Source organism: Salvelinus alpinus, chromosome 1 (genome assembly GCF_045679555.1).
Source record: "Salvelinus alpinus chromosome 1, SLU_Salpinus.1, whole genome shotgun sequence".
Lineage (NCBI taxonomy): Eukaryota > Metazoa > Chordata > Actinopteri > Salmoniformes > Salmonidae > Salvelinus > Salvelinus alpinus.
Window position 1 is genome coordinate 30,499,873 of NC_092086.1, and position 11,250 is coordinate 30,511,122.

The 11,250-nt window shown below is 41.4% G+C and overlaps 2 long non-coding RNA genes across 2 annotated transcripts; one reads left to right on the forward strand and one right to left on the reverse strand.

Moving 5' to 3' along the window:
• Nucleotides 1–1,565: 1,565 nt before the first annotated feature.
• On the forward strand, nucleotides 1,566–6,108 carry LOC139573137 (uncharacterized). Its single transcript, XR_011674545.1, has 3 exons — nucleotides 1,566–1,741; nucleotides 1,843–3,035; nucleotides 5,014–6,108. It is a non-coding gene; the product is annotated as an uncharacterized lncRNA (long non-coding RNA).
• On the reverse strand, nucleotides 6,100–8,536 carry LOC139573144 (uncharacterized). The gene is made up of 4 exons (XR_011674548.1): nucleotides 7,906–8,536; nucleotides 7,389–7,794; nucleotides 6,853–7,067; nucleotides 6,100–6,579 (listed from the first exon to the last, which is right to left on the reverse strand). It is a non-coding gene; the product is annotated as an uncharacterized lncRNA (long non-coding RNA).
• Nucleotides 8,537–11,250: the final 2,714 nt, after the last annotated feature.

An 11,250-nucleotide genomic window follows, 5' to 3' on the forward strand; every position in this document is an offset into this window, starting at 1 on the left:
AAAACCAAACATAAAAAATACATTTCACCCCCCAGCTTTTCACATACTGGGTCATTTTAATTTAGCCTGTTGTATGTCTCCAGCCACTTGGAGGCTCGGTGCATCTACATAGAAAAAGTACCAAATTCAACCATTGGTGGATGGTAACTAAAAAATAATGGCAGTGCATGTAGTCATGTTAAGATTTTCATTGTTTTCTTGTGAGAGTTTTATGGTTTTGCATATGTCTGTGCATTATAGGATGTTGTGATAGGGTTGAGGATCAGATCACGCCTATTGGTATTCTTGATCATTTATTGTTCCAAAAAAAGACCCACAACTGTTCTGGGTTAATTCCCTAGCTGTTTGCATGGCTTGGTAGTGTATTAGCCTGGTATGAGGCAAGATAAATAATACAATTTAAGTAAAGTATAAAATAAACCGTATTATCCTAAATTGAGAAATGAATTTTTTTAAATCACATCAACGCCGAAAATAGTGTATTGGTGAATGGGCTACGTAAAGGACCGGGCGCAGTTTGCTTCTGAGAATCCCCGTCTAACTCTGTCGGTTCCCAATCCATTATGCCCTGTAGCCTCTGGGTATCATACAGACGTTAAATAATGTTAACCTGTATTTATACGAAATAGATACATTTTAACTTATAAGAATACGTCCATTTAACATATTGCCTAAAAAATATATTTAAAAAACAAATTATCTCGTAAAATTCTGTGTCCATCCGTTGCTCTTCGGAATTCCATTCTAATGAAGGCGGTTCCATATCATTTATCCCCGGGATGCAGTTGGCTTAATGTTGCATATACTGCGAACGTTAGATAATATTAACATGTTATATACATTTTTAAATTACATGAATATGTGCATTTGACTTAAATAAAATAATAATTGTTGTCATCGGTTAAAACCCTTATAACTCCTGTTTAATATTACTATAACATCCACAATGTTCAAACAAGTCCCCGCATCCCAAATCTAATATATACGTTTTCACGAACTCACCTTCAGAAAGCGGAAGGATTTACAGATGATCTTGTCCGATAACTATTCTGGGGCTGCTGTCCTGCCTGTGTGTAACTGCGCTAAAACGATGCGAACAGTGGGAAACTATCTGTTTCACTAGACTCGTTGAGAAGTTTGCGGCCTTGGCTCAAAAGTAGTGATAGTACGGAATGAGTTTACAGAGCCCGGGGTGACGGGTTTTTTATTTATTTTATTTTTTTCCGGGCGCTATCCGGTATATTTGATTACTAAGTTAGTGGGTTCAAACATTAGGATTGGGGTGTCGAGACAGTATTACCCTTTTGATATTCTACAACCTCCGGTGGGGCTAGCACCTCGATGCTGGGGGGGTTGGTCTAGACATAGCTATTATTTCTGGGCTGTTTGACTTTTTAGCCCCCACATCCTCTGGGGGGTGAGCTAAATTAGGTTTTGAAAGGCTGTTAATGAAGCGTAAGTGTCCGTAAGACACAGACACACTTTTTTGTTTGGGGGGGGGGGGGGGGGGTAGGCCTCTGTTTTGCAGGATATTGTAAAGAGAGAGAGAGCCTTGAGCGCAACCGCATAGCCATTTATGAACACACACCCCGCCCCGTTTTCTTTGTTTTGAAACACACACACATCCACTACCGCACACGCACGCACACACACACGCGCGCACATGGCTTTTTCCGCAAGTTTTTTTCTCCGGGGGCATGCTTGGTGATAGATGGAAAGGACTTATTCCTATCGTTAAAAGGTGAGATACAATTTTAAAACCATTTATTTAATTCAAAATATTTAGTACATACAGTTTATAGCCTTTCATAATTAATGTCTTTTACTATGCCTTTCTTGCAGATATAGGTCCTGGTTAGCCCTGACCATTATCCGATCGCTAAAACGCTTGCACACTTCCTCAAAGCTCCGTAAATTTTCCCTCCATGGGTAGATAATCCGTCCGGCATGTAAATCCTGGGTATGCCCACAGCATTAATGAATAAGAGGGGTAGAAAATGAATCTGTTTAAGTCATAAGTAAAGGCCTTTCATAAAGAGGCTGTCATGATTGACTGTGGCCCATATTTAACACGTATTGCTTGTTACCTAAGACTATTGTTGTACATTGAATATCCACTAGCAGATTTGTGTAGCATGCATCTCCACTATATCTGTCATGTTACTGTGGTCTTTTTAAAAGTCAATAAACATATGTGTAAAATGTACACTTTTGTTTCACTGTAGATTTGTTTAAGCCCACCTAGAAACACCTGATTTATCCCACAGCATTAATGAATAAGATGTGTAGAAAATGAATCTGTTTAAGTCATGAGTAAAGGCCTTTCCTAAAGAGGCTGTCATGATTGACTGTGGCCCATATTTAACACGTATTGCTTGTTACAGAAGACTACTGTTGTACATTGAATATCCATTCATCCCTGTTACACCTTTATGTGTTGGCTCTCTATGTCTGTACATAGTGTGAAATGCAGTTTCACTAAAGTTATTACACCCTAAACCTGAATCTGAAATGACCTTTAGGATCTTTCTTTGGGGTTCTAATCTCCCCGGTGTACATGCACCGAACAACCATAGGCTGGAGCCACCTGGAAGCTCGGTGCATGTACATATAAAGACAACTAAATAGGAAACTCAACAGTGTGTTAGGCCTACAAACATTATTTAGATGGCTGTTTTATTGTTGTTGAAAGCTTGAAATGTACACAATGCGAAGGGACCTTGTTTCTCACACACACACACGCACGCACGCACACACACGATCGCACATGGCTTTTTCCGCAAGTTTTTTTCTCAGGGACAGACTGTGGTAAGAGTGAAAAACGAGAGAGTTCAGGACGTCGTTAGATACTGCTTTTAAAAACATCTTTATTTCATTCAAAAAATCATGTACATACAATTTATAGCCGTTCATAATTAAGGTCTTTTACTATGCCTTTCTTACAGATACAGGGGCCTGGTATAGCCATCCACCATTATCCGTGTCCAATTGCCCATCAAACTGCCTGGCTCTCTTGCACGGTCCATCAAAACTCTGTAAGTTTTCACTCCATGGGTATATAATCCTTCGGGCCTTTAGGTCCTGGGTATGTCTCAAGGATAGCCGCGGCCAGCGCTGTAATTGTTCACGATTTTGGAAAAGACTGTCCAGCTTATTCATAAGTGTTATGAAAATTGGATAATCCACCCATTTATAACTAAACACAGGAATAAAAAAGTTTACATCTTTGCATGCTATGGAAGATACAGGAGAATTGACAGACTTTGTAGCATTAGCACCATCATAAAGTTCACAGGCTAAAATTGTCACTTTGGTGTCAGGGCTATAGGCCATTGAAACGATTCTTAGGGCCTTCAGATCACTGCGGCCGCAGACCTGTTCTTCCAACGCATATCCGGGCACATTTGTACCACTCAGGGCCTGTTCAATTTTACAGAGCGCCAGCCTAATCTTTAGCCATTCTCTCATCCGCAGAGCAGGAGAAAAACTCCCAGGTTTTGCCGGATAAAGGGGTTTGGGGCCACTGTCGTTGAATATCTTTACCGTAGAATCCTCCGGCTGGAATATGTAAGACATATGTCCCTCACTCGTACCCAAAACTCCTTTAAAACATTCTGGAGCTTCACACAGAACTTCCTCAAGACTTTGGTCACTGGGTTCATGACATGACGCGCATAACATACCGAAAATTGGCATAAGTGTCATTTTTGTTTAATATTCCGGGGGTTATCATGTACAGTCTTACGCATGTATTGTTCTGGGGCTTTATGAGGCGTCTGCAAAGCCCAATACCCCAGGACATTCGTGTTTCATAGACAACAACCCGGAGGGCAATAAAATAGGGGGGGAGTTACTCTTTGAAATGCTTACTCTTTGAAATGTTCATTCCCCCCACCCCGTTCCAAACAGGACACTAGACTTCAAACATCATGACAACTTCAAAGACACTATAAAAAAACTATTTTCACACTATAAACAGTGAGAACCAGGAACAGGCTGCCCAAACACATGGTCACTTCCTACCCCCCGCCCCCCACCCCACCAGGATATCCTGACCGGAAGCCCAAATATGGGCATGCACACGTCATCATGACATAGGGTCATAAATCAACATTTTGACGTGTGACATCTACTTTATTCTCTCTTACTTCAAATAAGGTCTGTGTTTCGTGCAGGCTTAAACCGCCTCGACGTTTTGATACCCGTGTAAATCTCACTAGGATAAGGTAACGTTTGTCAACATATTTTCATAAATCCACTCTACAAAAAAATGATCTTCGCTTATATTTAGCCAATATTGATCAGAGTTACCTTGTCCTATGGATATCTACACAGTTATAAAATTGGCACGGTGGTGTAAGCCTACATGAAACACAGACCTTATTTTAAGTGAATCTAAAAAATATCCTATGGAATAAATGAAGGAACCGCTTTTCAGATGTTGCTAGAAGGTGTCATGGGAATTATGACTCGCACTTTGGTTGTCAATTCTTACCATGCCCATTGTTAAAATAGGATTTCCTGCATATAGAAATTAAAGTTTTTGTTTTCAACATTCATCACAGGTAACTTAAACTCTATTTTTATTCAAACAGTTGAGAGTATTTGTCTCCTAAGCAGACTCTTCAGTATCATTGTCACTTCAGAGCTGTGTGTGTGTGTGTGTGGGTGTGGGTGTGGGTGTGTGTGTGTGTGTGTGTGTGTGTGTATTTATGTATTATATTAAGTTAAAATAAAAGTGTTCATTGTTCATTCAGTATTGTTGCAATTGTCATTATTACAAAAATGTGTGTGTGTATGTGTGTGTATGATATATATATACAGTATATTATAATCAACAATGATTTGTGAATCAGACAAGGGATGCAGTGAAGGGGATCTCTGACCAGTTATCCGCCACCTTCCTCATGACTTGGCAAAATAGGCTGGCTCTCGATATGTTATTGGCTGAAGAGAATGGCGGGATATGTAGAGTGGGGGGTCATTGCTGTATGTGTATTCCAAATAATACAGCTCCAGATGGATCAGTGACCAAGGCCCTGGCCGGTTTAACCACATTGGCTAATGAGTTAGCGGAGAACTCTGGGGTGGATACCTCACTGACTGGGTGGTTCGATAGTATGTTTGGAAAATGGAAAACTGTGATTATGACTATGCTATCGGCTGCTTTCACCTGTATGAGTGTGTTGATGTTGTGTGGGTGTTGTTTGATTCCGTGTGTGAGAGTTCTCATCATCAGGTCTCTGGAGAAGGCAGCGGCTGAGCAGATGTTGGGTTATGGTCCGATCCCTGACTCAGAGCAATGGAATGAGCAATACATGCCTCGGGACCTAGTAGATCCCACGGGACAGGCTAACACAGAGGAATCTGAGGAGGATGAATTTGATCCAGAACAACTCCAAATTGATGAGACTATGTTTGCTGTTTAGATATAGCCATTCATTAAATGAAGATTGTGATGAAAATCTCCAAAAGAAGAGTCATAATTGGAAGTATTTATGAATGTATTGTTTTAGCTTTTATATGTTCTGATAATCATCTTAATTATTGTGAATGTTTGCTTCGATTATATGCTGTTGTTTAAATGTTTTTCTTGATTTATGTTATTAAAGTTTTTAACGTGTGTAATATTTAGTCAAAGGGTGGATTGATAGAAGAATTTGTATGTTAAAAATAATGACTAAAGTATTCCACTCTGAAACCATATAACTTTGTGAAATGTATTAGAATTTTAAGGCTATAATAATGAGTGAGAGACTATAATCCAATACTGTGTGTGAGTAGACTTTTTAAGACTAGGATACTGTTACTATTTAAAAATGAGCAGGGCATAGTTGATAAGACGACCTTGTGAAAGTAACAGGAAAAGGGGCCTCTCTCCAACTTAGGGAGGGGAGGAACTGCCAGGAACGGCTAAGCTAGTAGAAGATAATGAAACCTGTTGCAGAAGTGTGATGAACAATGTATATGTGCTGTGGAAAAATACAACCGCCTAAAGCGGGGTGGAGTTCTCTACTGATGTGAGTTCATTTGTGTGTGTGCATATAAAAAGACTGTGTCCTCATCTTTAAGCAGAGCTCTCGTGAATAAAGATCCTGATTATTGTAAGCTGGGACTCAGTCTGTAACCCAGCGTTTGTAAGGCTCTAGTTGAATGAAACAGACAGAGTAATTTATTGAACTTGAGTTCAACAATTGAGGTAACAAAATTCTCGTAACAGACATCCCGGCTCCCCTAACCCGGACGACCCTGGGCCAATTGTGGGCCGCCTCATGGGTCTCCCGGTCACGGCCGGCTGCGACACAGCCCGGGATCGAACCCGGGTCTGTATCTGTATCATTAGTACTCTGATGGCTCAAACACACACTCAGGGCTTTGGGAATGGCTTTGGCTCTGGGAATGGGTGTGAAAATGGCTTTGGGAATGTGGCTCTGAGGTGCTCCCAGTCGCGCCGCACGTGTCCTGTCCAAACCCCAGAGAAACGGCCGATGCCAGGAAAGGAGAAGTGGACGGTCGATGCCAGGAAAAGAGAAGCGGGACAGAATGAAGGGTCATGACCCACGGACCTTCACCAGGGCACTGAGAAGATGTCAAAGATGGGAGGTCATGTCAAAGTCTTAAAACAAGGTAAAACATAGATTCAACATTTATTTGACTCAACACTGTCACTTCTGCTATAATGGATCCTCCAACTAGTTACAAAGATGGCAAATTTGTAATCTACACAAGGTAAATAAAATCTGCTTCATTCAAACAACCAGAGACGTAAATGTACCAACATATTTTCAGGATAAGGTGTGACACTGATCTCTGTAGAGAGAACAGTCTATGTGACACTGATCCCTGTCTGACCTGTGGGTGGCGCTAGCCTCCTTCAGCCCATAGAGGTTGTGCAGGTTGTAGTGAGTGGACAGGTTCTGTTGAGCTGACATGCAGAGAATACCAGTGATCAGCTGTCCTGGCGTTGTACATGCGTCGCACCACCTCTCGGATTGCGTTGGTGGACCGGTAACCCCAGTGAGACAGGTGAAACCCCAGTGACCAATAAGGAGGCCTCATAGGGTACCCTGGGGGAAGAAGATGGGGTAAACATTAGCTATGACGGAAGGAACTCTACAGGACAGACACTCCTAGGGAAGGTCAGACCTAAAACTCTCACTTCTCCTCTATCTGGAGACCCACTGTAAACTGGGCTACATATATTCTGAATAGTTTGGAAATAACATATTTTTAACAGGCTTGAAAAAACATTGTGTAAGTCCATTGTGTATTCAAGAAATGTGTCCGCTGAAAAGCAAGGTTACACAAAACAAAACCCCCTCTTAAAGCCGTGTGTGTGCGTGCATGCAGGTGTGTGTGTTGTGTGGAAAGGTATGCATGTTTGGTACCTCACTCTTCTTGTGTCCAGGTGTGGCCTGGTTCGACAGCGTTCCCTGACTTCACCAACCCAGAGACACAGAGCTGGTGGGAGGACTGCATCCAGGAGTTCCACTCCAGAGTCCCCCTGGATGGCCTGTTGATTGTGAGTGTGTCGCAGATAGAAATGTCTTGTAGAGGGCTGAAATCATCCCCTATTCTATTGTATTGTATTGTATTGTATTCTAACAAGCTTGCATCATCCAGGCTGTGTCAATGCTACTCAGCATCCCAGCATACTCTTTCTCTTGTCCCTCTGTTCTCAGGATATTAATTCATCTGCCAGTTTTGTGCAGGGCTCTGTGGAGGGGTGTCCTGACAGTGATTTGGATAGCCCCCGCTACGTGCCACGTGAGTGTACTGCAGCTGAGTTGTTTCCTGTCAATATAAAATCAATTGAGGAATTTAGTTCATTCATTCATTTTCATTCATTCTGTCTCCATACACACATCAAGACAGTCGTGATGAGGGCACGACAAAACCTATTACCCCTCAGGAGACTGAAAAGATTTGGCATGGGTCCTCAGATCCTCAAAAGGTTTTACAGCTGCACCATCGAGAGCATCTTGACGGGTTGCATCACTGCCTGGTATGGCAACTGCTCGGCCTCCGACCGCATAGCACTACAGAGGGTAGTGCGAACAGCCCAGTACATCACCAGGGCCAAGCTTCCTACCATCCAGCACCTCTATACCAGGCGGTGTCAGAGGAAGGCTCTAAAAATGGTCAAAGACTCCAGCCACCCTAGTCATAGACTGTTCTCTCTGCTACCGCACGGTAAGCAGTACCGGAGCGCCAAGTATAGGTCCAAGAGGCTTCTAAACAGCTTCTACCCCCAAGCCATAAGACTGCTGAACAGCTCATCAAATGGCTACCCAGACTATTTGCCAAGTGGATGGGTCTCTACTAGAGGTCGACCGATTAATCAGGATGGCCGATTAATTAGGGCCGATTTCAAGTTTTCATAACAATCGGTAATCGGCATTTTTGGACACCGATTATGGCCGATTCCATTGCACTGCACGAGGAGACTGCGTGGCAGGCTGACTACCTGTTACGGGAGTGCAGCAAACTTATCTTATAAAAAACAATCAATCTTAACATAATCACTAGTTATCTACACATGGTTGATGATATTACTAGTTTATCAAGCTTGTCCTGCGTTGCATATAATCGATGCTGTGCCTGTTCATTTATCATCGAATCACAGCCTACTTTGCCAAACAAGTGATGATTTAATAAGTGCATTCGCGAAAAAAGCACTGTCGTTGCACTAATGTGTACCTAACCATAAACATCAACGCCTTTCTTAAATTCAATACACAAGTATATATTTTTTAAACCTGCATATTTAGTTAATATTGTCTGCTAACATGAATTTCTTTTAACTACGGAAATTGTGTCGATTCTCTCGCGTTCTGTGCCAGCAGAGTCAGGGTATATGCAGTTGTTTGGGCCGCCTGGCCCAAACTCAGTGCCTCTTTGCTTGACATCATTGGAAAATCAAAAGAAATCAGCCAAGACCTCAGAGAAAAATTGTAGACCTCTACAAGTCTGGTTCATCCTTGGGAGCAATTTCCAAATGCCTGAAGGTACCACGTTCGTCTGTACAAACAATTGTACGCAAGTATTAACACCATGGGACCACGCAGCCGTCATACCGCTCAGGAAGGAGACGCGTAATGTCTCCTAGAGATGAACGTACTTTGGTGCAAAAAGTGCAAATCAATCCCAGAACAACAGCAAAGGACCTTGTGAAGATGCTGGAGGAAACAGGTACAAAAGTATCTATATCCACAGTAAAACGAGTCCTATATCAACATAACCTGAAAGGCCGCTTAGCAAGGAAGAAGCCACTGCTCCAAAACCGCCATAAAAAAGCCAGACTACGGTTTGCAACTGCACATGGGGACAAAGATCGTACTTTTTGGAGAAATATCCTCTGGTCTGATGAAACAAAAATAAAACTGTTTGGCCATAATGACCATTGTTATGTTTGAAGGAAAAAGGGGGAGGCTTCCAAGCCGAAGAACCCCATCCCAACCGTGAAGCACGGGGTGGCAGCATCATGTTGTGGGGGTGCTTTGCTGCAGGAGGGACTGGTGCACTTCACAAAATAGATGGCATCATGAGGGAGAAAAGTGATGTGGATATATTGAAGCAACATCTCAAGACATCCGTCAGGAAGTTAAAGCTTGGTCGCAAATGGGTCTTCCAAATGGACAATGACCCCAAGCATACTTCCAAAGTTGAGTTTAAATGTATTTGGTTAAGTTGTACATAGTCAATGAACACTGGTCACTTTAATGTTTTCATACTGTTTTACCAACTTCATATGTATATACTGTATTCTAGTCAAGGCTCATCCTATATAACTACTGCTGTACACACCTTTTCTATTCATATACTGTCCATACTGTCTATACACACCATTATATACACAGTGCACAAAACATTATGAACATCTTCCTAATATTGTGTCTAGTTTGCAACGAAACTGTCGCTGTTTGTAAATAATTAAATCTGAATAGGTTGGATTACTTCCCAAGCAAAGTTAATTTTTTCTCTCCTCGGCTATAGAAGGTTGTAGCTCTGCCTCAATGTCAAAGAAACAAAACAATGATATCCCCATATGCATCGGAGTCACGTCTTTCTCTGGTATTTTAGAGCTTGTTTCTAGCATAAAAAAGCATGGAACAAAGCGTGTTATAGATCACTTTATAAATCAGATCCTTTGTATTGTCTTCAAAATCTTAAGCTAACAAGAGGTAGGCCTGTGCCTTTTGACGTTTTCTTTGATAAAAAGTAGGCCTATGACAAACCCTCTCATACTCCCTCAATTCCAGTCTTGGTTTTAACCTAACAGCTCTTCACTGACACAGAAGTACACTATTTAAAGAGTGCATGGTGGGTGGAGGAATTGACTGACAAATCTATGGATATAGCAGCCTTTAGCTTCATTTTGTCTGTCAAACAGGTAGGCCTTCCTCTTATTTGGGATAGGCCAAATGCCAGTGAAAATAAAGAGTGCCAAATTCAAATAAATTACTATAAAAATCAAACTTTCATGAAATCACACATGAAAGACACCAAATTAAAGCTACACTTGTTGTGAATCCAGCCAACATGTCTGATGTAAAAAAGGATTTACGGCGAAAGCACATCAAATGATTATGTTAGGTCAGTACATAGCCACAGAAAAACACAGCCATTTTTCCAGCCAAAGAGAGTCACAAAAAGCAGAAATAGAGATAAAATGAATCACTAACCTTTGATGATCTTCATCAGATGACACTCATAGGACATCACGTTACACAATACATGTATGTTTTGTTCGGTAAAGTTCATATTTATATCCAAAAATCAGAGTTTAGGCGGGACGCTACTGTCTCACTTGTCCAAAAGCCAGAGACAATGCAGAGCGCCATATTCAAATATATTACTATAAAAATCAAACTTTCATGAAATCACACATGAAGACACCAAATTAAAGCTACACTTATGAATCCAGCCAACATGTCTGATTTCAAAAAGGATTTACGGCGAAAGCACACCAAACGATTATGTTAGGTCAGTACATAGCCACAGAAAAACACAGCCATTTTTCCAGCCAAAGAGTCACAAAAAGCAGAAATAGAGATAAAATTAATCACTAACCTTTGATGATCTTCATCAGATGACACTCATAGGACATCACGTTACACAATACATGTATGTTTTGTTCGATAATGTGCATATTTATATCCCAAAATCTTAGTTTACATTGGCGCCATGTTCAGAAATGCCTCCAAAATATCTGGAGAAATTGCAGAGAGCCACATCAAATAACATAAA